The sequence below is a fragment of the Amblyomma mixtum genome, chromosome 1, assembly GCF_055824585.1.
Source record: "Amblyomma mixtum isolate Tamu chromosome 1, ASM5582458v1, whole genome shotgun sequence".
In the NCBI taxonomy this organism is placed as follows: Eukaryota; Metazoa; Arthropoda; class Arachnida; order Ixodida; family Ixodidae; genus Amblyomma; species Amblyomma mixtum.
Window position 1 is genome coordinate 151,810,478 of NC_143012.1, and position 8,347 is coordinate 151,818,824.

The window sequence follows — 8,347 nt, forward strand, 5'->3', positions numbered from 1 at the left end:
GGCTGCAGCTGGCACAGGGCTGGATTTATTGCAGAGATATGGGAGAGGCCTTTGTCCTGCAGTGGGCGTAGTCAGGCTAATGAAGATGATGTATGTATGTATGTATGTATGTATGTACGTACGTACGTACCTATGTATGTATGTATGTATGTATGTATGTATGTATGTATGTATGTATGTATGTATGTATGTATGTATGTATGTATGTATGTATGTATGTATGTATGTATGTATGTATGTATGTATGTATGTATGTATGTATGTATGTATGTATGTATGTATGTATGTATGTGGTTTGGTTTGGTTTGGTTTATGGGGTTTAAGGTGGCGGTTCCACTGCCGCCATCTTGCGAGTAGTTCATATTCTGCCACCAGGCTACGACACTGATCCATCACTGAGAAAGTGTCAACCCGTCTTGCCCCCAGCGACCCGAGACTGGTTTTGGTTGAGATGTTGAGATACGTGTCCGGTCCTTTCTTGACCCGTGCACCCGTGCTGCGTGAAGGCTTTTCTTTTGTTGCTGCGCCTGCCTTCAGAGGATGACAAACGAACCATGGCAAGCCCGGCTGCTAGTCCCCGTCGTGCGTGGGGGGAGGTGTTGGCTGGGGTGGTTCCGCATGCTTGTTTCTCTGCCTGTCCCTGCCTGCCTGTCTATGGTTCCGGAAGGGTGAAGGGAACAAGTTGGAAAGCCGGGGCAAAGAGGGTACCGTCTTTGTCCAAACGGCGTCAGAGGTGGGGTGATCCTTGTTCGGGATAAGGATGCCAGCACGGGAACAGAGGACCGTTTCCTTCTCTCTCTTGTTTAGCCTTGGCTAAATAGCCGCAGAAAGCTGTACCCTCGATGTTACTATCTGGAGGGCCTCCTTTGAGGGAATGTGCCGTTTCGTTCTTGAGTTTTACCCGACTACAGACTTTCCTGTTTTCAATGTCGTGACATATATTAGTGGGAGCAAAGAAAAAGAAAAAATAATGCTGCCCAGCCCGCATCGCAAAAGGCACAACGTCGACACAGTGGAAACTTGGGAGAGTTAGTGATAATTGTCGACATAATTGCACAGAGCAAATTAGTAAGTAAGCGAAAAGAGGAAGCGGACGCCAAAAATAAGGAAGGTGTGAAATAAAGAAAATTAATTATGTTTGTGTCCCATGTATATATTTCTAGCGTTTTTTTTTTCAATGAACCTTATAGTTGAAATCGGTGCCTTTCTTGTGTCCTTCCTTCTGCCCTCGTCTTTTGCGCGTTCAATCACTTCGTCACTGTTGATGCATAGTAATATTAGTAGTAGTCGGAACACTCCTGGTCTAGAGTGTAACCTGCTAACTATAGCGCTGAAAAAAAAATATTTTTTATCAAATGATATTGCATCTATGATAAGAAAACTATAACAAAGACAGCTATACAATTTAGTCAACGCTCAGCGTATGCCTGTCCAACCTTATAAACTATGGTTGGTAAAGAAAAAGGCAGAGAGAAGTGGGCAATTGTCAATTTCTGTTTACTCTTGAGATGAATCGACATTGCGCAAGAGACGTGAAATTGATATTGAGAGGGTTAGCACCGCAGGGTGTCGGAATGTGTTTACCTCAGAAGCAAATATTCGTCGTACATGCGGCGGCACCTTGCAGCCAATACCCATGTAGATATTTCTAGCGTTTTTTGTTTGTTTTTTTCAATGAACCTTATAGTTGAAATCGGTGCCTTTCTTGTGTCCTTCCTTCTGCCCTCGTCTTTTGCGCGTTCAATCAATTCGTCACTGTTGATGCATAGTAATATTAGTAGTAGTCGGAACACTCCTGGTCTAGAGTGTAACCTGCTAACTATAGCGCTGAAAAAAAAAATATATTTTTTTATCAAATGATACTGCATCTATGATAAGAAAACTATAACAAAGACAGCTATACAATTTAGTCAACGCTCAGCGTATGCCTGTCCAACCTTATAAACTATGGTTGGTAAAGAAAAAGGCAGAGAGAAGTGGGCAATTGTCAATTTCTGTTTACTCTTGAGATGAATCGACATTGCGCAAGAGACGTAAAATTGCTATTGAAAGGGTTAGCACCGCAGGGTGTCGGCATGTGTTTACCTCAGAAGCAAATATTCGTCGTACATGCGGCGGCACCTTGCAACCAATTCCGATCAACTTCGACGGAATTTTGCCAAGGCTCACAAAAATGCAGTATACAGATGCATACCATTCACGAGGCGGACTCGAGACTTTTGTATAGACATTGTACGAAGAAGAACGGGGGGGGGGGGGGGGGGGGGGGGGGGCGAGGTGTGCAGGAATGCTGCAAAAAAAAAAAAGGGGTCGGCTACAAAGCGATAGTTCTGTAGGCACTTAGGGCGACCCCCTCCCCTCTCTCGTTTGGACCCTCAACTTCGTGCTCTTATTCATTTTAGACGTACGTCTTTCTTGTATCCAGTTTGCATCATTAGGTTGCTTATTCCCTCCAGAATTTTCCATCGCGTGCTGAAATGTATATCTTTCTTGCCTTGCGTCGATTTGCCTCGATTTGGTTGGATCAAAGATTGAAAAAGTGCGCCCGCGTATGTGTGTGTGTATGCGTGCGTGTCCACGCGCGCGTACCTGGAAACTGTAGGAACAGCTGCTATTTTCACACCGTCTATTGTCAGGAAACTGTAGCCTCGTTTACATGAACCCGACTTCGGCGGGTCGAGCCAGGAGATCGAGTTGAGCAAGGTCAGCCCAACTTGACTGCATGTTTAGATGAACTCGATTTTAGCGAGTCGCGACCGGTTCAACAGCAGCGGCACCAAGCGTCGAACGGCGCAGCGGGAAAGGGCAGTGGCAGCCGGGAAGATTGCGGCATGCACGGCTGCCTCGCAAGCGCTACGGCGCAAGCGAATAACAGGTTCGCATTTATCACCTCTCCTTCCACTAACCCGACTCAGACCGGTTTACGTGCTATCTGCTGTTGGGGTCGAGTGAGTCAACCCACCCCTTGCAGCGGAGTTGACTGGACTCGCTCCCTCGACTCCCGGATCCGACTCGTTTACATGAACCCAGTAACCGGTTTTCAGCTCAAATCCTCCACTCAACCCGTCATGTAAACACCGCTTATAACGTGCTTGTAATCATTTTCCGAGAATTCCTTTTCCTGCGGCGCTAGTCTACCCCGCCTGCAGGAGGGGCGCGCAGCAAGGGGAGGGGGCGGTCCTTTGTGCCAGTTCCCGAAAAGGGGACTTCTCAGCACTATAGTCGGTTACAACCAAAGAACGAAGCGGCACACGCAACTCAGACGGAGCTCTCCAGCCAATCACGTCGATTTGTGTGGCTGTGCACGCAGCCAAGCCTGCGAAAGAGAACGAAGGAGTCGGCGCTTTGTCCCCGTGTCGCCGACGGTGGATGTCCTTTGTTCGGGATAAGGCTAAAAGAATAATAACGCAGAAAGAAAGGAAAAGATTTTGCTGCCCAGGCATCCGCCATCGTCTCTAGGAGCACCTGAGCTGGAGCAGAGGAAAAGACAGGGAGAAAGGCGAAGGTACTAGTAGGTGTGGTGCCCCCGTTTATTGTCTCAGCTGCACTGGCCACTAAAGGGGGAGCGGGGGGGGGAGAGGGCTGGGCTGCTCACCTTTCGCACAGATCCGCGCGAGAGCGTCTTTTTCGCAAAAGCGCTGAATGTTACAGGTGGGGTCATATTCGGCAACAGACGGTCGTGGCAGCTTCAGTCTCCACCGGTGCTGTCGCGGCGCACCTGTGGAGACCTAACAGAAAACTGTTCGGTCGACGCGATTGGCTGGGCGGTCTCCTTTGATGGGCATGTGCTGCTTCGTTCTTGAGTTGTACCCGACTTATACACCACATGGATTCATTTCAGCGGTGGAACATGGCGCCCTCTGAACCACGGCATTCGTTTCAAAGAAGTGCGAGTCTAGTTCAGGAAAACTGCACCTGCTCCATGGTTAGTGCTGAAATAGTGCAGCTGCGGCCGCCATGGAAGCAGATGATGGTTTGCGGGTTGTGATAAACGGCGGAGACTCAAGTAACTTTCACTCGTCAACAAGCTAGAACGCTGCTCGAGTTCTCCAAAGAAACGGATCGAGGCTGGTTCATGGCAACATATTATTGTGATGTGCTGTTTGCACATTTCTTCATGAGATACGAGAGGTTGGCTGCTGCTGACGTAGGCTGTAAACAGCTGGCTGCAATTCATTGGCATCGCAAAGGCTAGCGGCGACCAGGCCTGCACTCGACCATCCGTTTTGGAAGCAGACAGTGCCAAACTGCGCTCAAAGTGCCGGAACTAGCGGTACACACCCGCCGCACCGCCGCTGCCGCAGAACTTTGCCGAACTGGTGCATTGAGTGCAGGCGAATCGAGCGCTCTCCAACTTCCCCTCCACAGCGCTAGCCGTAACAAAGAACAACCGGCAGCACGAAGCGAAAGCCTGTCTCTTCCCTTTCCTGTCGCTTTAGCAATGCCTGTCCTCGAAAAATAATACGACGCCCAGAATGCGTTTCGTAGCGTCAGGTGAAAAAAATTGGCAGTGGCTTAGCTCTGCTATGCCTGGATATACGTAGCGTAAAGTGCTCCGGTGTTTCGGCCGCACGTTTCGCCTTGGCTGCTCGACGGCGAACTGCCAGGCGACAACCTCGGGATTGGAAGAAATTACATTTTCCACTCTTCTGCGCCGTTTGGCAGCGGCTCGACTCTCCTTAGCTTACCAGAGCTTAAATGTTGAGCGCGACCGTCATTTCTCCGCGCACCCTCCTCGCGCATGCGCAGTAGCGCGCGGCGCAACTGTCGTAAACACGAGGTCACGCGTCGGAGAGGAGCGCACGCCGGCGGCGCCGGCAGCGAGGAGCTCGCACCGGCTGTGGCGAGGAGGCGACGCACCTGCGGACCTGCGCCTCTCGTGACGTCACGCGGTTCTCGCGCATGCGCATAACAGGCGGCGCACACTGGCGCAAAACTCTGCTCTGACCCGCGTAGTGTGGCTTTACTAGCTTTACGCTACAAAACAATCCAGCAAAGCAATATGGCGGAAATCTGCTTGGAAGTTCGACACACACTACATAGGGCAAAATCGAGGGAAACGTGCAAACATCGTAGAGGTATCGTTCCCTCTCGTGAACACCTCCTGATTGTAAATGTTTAGCAGCGCCACACTCGTTATTTTTTTGAACTGTGATTATTTAGTACACGTGCATGTGTGTAGATGGCGCTACTTACTACATTTATCTACATTTATCGCATGTCGCTGCGTTATTGCTATTATTGTTTGTATTCTGTGGACTTTGTTCTTGGCAATTGTTACAAGTTGATTAAAAGAATGAGAGACCGACATTTTAAGAGTATATTTGCCAGAAAAAAAGAAGCCGCGGAACGTTTCAAGAGCTTGTGTCCTTCATGACGAGAACAAAAAAGGTAGCTAAAATCAACTAGACATTGCGCATTCCCCAAAAGCCGTAGAGTAAAGGCGATGCTTAGCCGCGTAGAGCGAAGTATTAAGTTTCTTCACGCAAAATCTCAAAACTGCCACGCGCTGGTTACCTGAACAGTATTGCATTCCGTTTTTAACTATTTCAAAAAAACGCTAAATTTGATCAGGAATAACTTTTAAACTAAACAAGGCAGACGGAAGAAATTTTCAGAATGGAAGGACGATTAGACGATCTCAAACTGTACAAAAAGGCGCCGCAGTGCAATGCATATCCCAAAAGTTATTGCAGATTACATTGTTCTGTTTTCTATGCTTTTCAAACATGCGTGGCTAATAAACTAATCTATACACGTACTTCTAAATGCTTAAATATGTTCATTAGCATCCGATCTCAAAGTATCCCGAAATATATTTCTCTAGGTGCAAGAGGTTTTTCACAATTTTGCATTTCCTGAGACAAGTTGAGCTCAACTGCCAGTTTTCATCTTTGCGTTTTCTTTTACAGTTGAAACAAATTTGCAGCTACCGTTAAACCAAATGCATCTTTTGAAAGCATAGAAAACTAGCTTTTCGGAGATATCTGAACCATATTTATGAAGCGAACGAGCGAGGTACAGTCGACGTACAAATATCACCAAAAATGGTTCCCGCTCACCGTCAGAGTGGGACCGCCACCTTAACGTCCCAAAGCGACTAAGGCTATGAGAGACGCCGTAGTGGAGGGCTCCGGAAATTTCGACCACCTGGGGTTCTTTAACGTGCGCTCACATCGCACAGCACACGGGCCTCAAGAGTTTCTCTTCCAAAGAAATTCAACCGCCGCGGCCGGGATCGAACCCGCGTCTTTCGGGTCAGCAGCCGAGCACCATAACCACTGAGCCACCGCGGCGGCGTATGTATGTATGTATGTATGTATGTATGTACGTGTGTACGTGTGTATGTATGTATGTATGTATGTATGTATGTATGTATGTATGTATGTATGTATGTATGTATGTATGTATGTATGTATGTATGTATGTATGTATGTATGTATGTATGTATGTATGTATGTATGTATGTGTGTGTGTGTATGTATGTATGTATGTATGTATGTATGTATGTATGTATGTATGTATGTATGTATGTATGTATGTATGTATGTACGTACGTACGTACGTACGTACGTACGTATGTGTGTGTGTATGTATGTATGTATGTATGTATGTAACAACGCAGTGCAGCTAAGCGTGATACGGTGAGGTAGAGTAATTATGTCTATCAGATATACAATGCCAGATGGGACGGGACGTTGTTGATTTTTTTTTAGTATCCTTCATGGTTGCTGTTCATTCGGAAAGGAAGGCAAAGGCGCCCGTGTTCTGCGCGATGTCTAAGACCTCCAGGTGGTAGAAATTATTCCGGAGGTTTCCACAACGGCACCTCTTTCCCTCCTTCTTCTTTCTCCCACGCGTTCCTCCCTTCCCTTACGGCGCGGTACGGGTGTCCACTGATGCATGAGACAATAGCTAAGCTATTTCCTTTCCTCGAAAACCAATTTCCCACTTTGATTCCGTTCTTTGAGACGTTTGTGCTTTTTTTCTACATGAAATGGCCGGTGAGAAGTGCCGATATAAAGCATATACCCTGACAGATTTTAACAGATGAAAGCTATCATACTGCCCTCCGTTGAATGCGTAGAGTGACACTCGTACGGAAATGTTTGTTAGGCACCACGCGTTGTGCCGCTGCCTTGCAGGAAAGTGCAGTTTGGCCTATTACACACGCATCTTATATTTTTAAATTTCTGTGCATCAATGAAAACACGCCGTCCAAAGGAAAGCTCCATTATACTTCCAAATCACAAGTTGCGCAAACACATCGGCTTGGCTTTCTTTGATGTTCCTTTCGCATAAACGCTAAAGTTATGGGCTTTTCTGAACGGGTATTGTTTCGCATAAGCTAGCTAACAACACAATCACTATGCACCGGGTTTCGTTCTGTGGAACCATAGAGCGCCTTTGGGGCTCGCGGCACGAACCGTATTCAAATGCTACGCTGTTAAGTGTGTTCATGGGGCAACGAGGTCGTGGGCAGTATGTAGCTTGAAAAAAATGTCCAAGCTTTCTACCCATAGGAACATCCATATTGGTTAAGCAGTTGTTATAGGCAAGGGATTTTTTTTTGCCATGCGGATCGCATTGTTTGATTTCTAAGCAGCCAGAAAAAATAAGCCATGTTTTCTTGTAATGATGGGAAGGGCTATACTTTCGGGATGTATTACAACGAACAATGACGATAGAATTTCCATCAGACTCACACAGCATTCGCTACTCATCTGTAGAGAACGAGGATGGGGTACCATTTGATTTAATTATGCTGATGGGCCTCTGATCTATATAGCGCTTTAGTATGGCAGGTTACCACTTGAATCCGAAACCCAGAGCTGCTTGATTTTACTTTCGTGCATCAATCCAAAAAGAGGCGGCTGAAGGTCCCGAGTTGCTCTTAAGAGTGAAGAGTACAGCACCCGTCAAATTTGCGCGAAGCGCTCGTATCGTGTCTTACCTCATTCTTGGGTTGTTGTTTTCACGATACCTTTCACAATGAATTAATTAGCTGTTGTCGCTGGCTGATCACAATGTCGTCAAATGTACTACAGGCGCACCAAAAGGGAAACGGGGCACGAGAGCGGTGGCCAAACTGGCCAAAACTGCTTGCCAGCGCGCTCCATCTGCAGATCCGCAGCAGAGAGCGAGCGGGCGCCGGCACATCCGGCTGAGCCGTCTCGATGATATGATGGTCGCATTGTGCCGGCACGAGCGAAGCCGCTCCACTACCATCACTGCTCGCCAGAAGCGCTTTCAGTACCGAGCCGGAGTACCCGGGTTCGAACCTGACCGCGGCGGCCGCGTTTCGATGGAGGCGAAACGCAAGAGGCGCCCGTGTGCTGTGCGATGT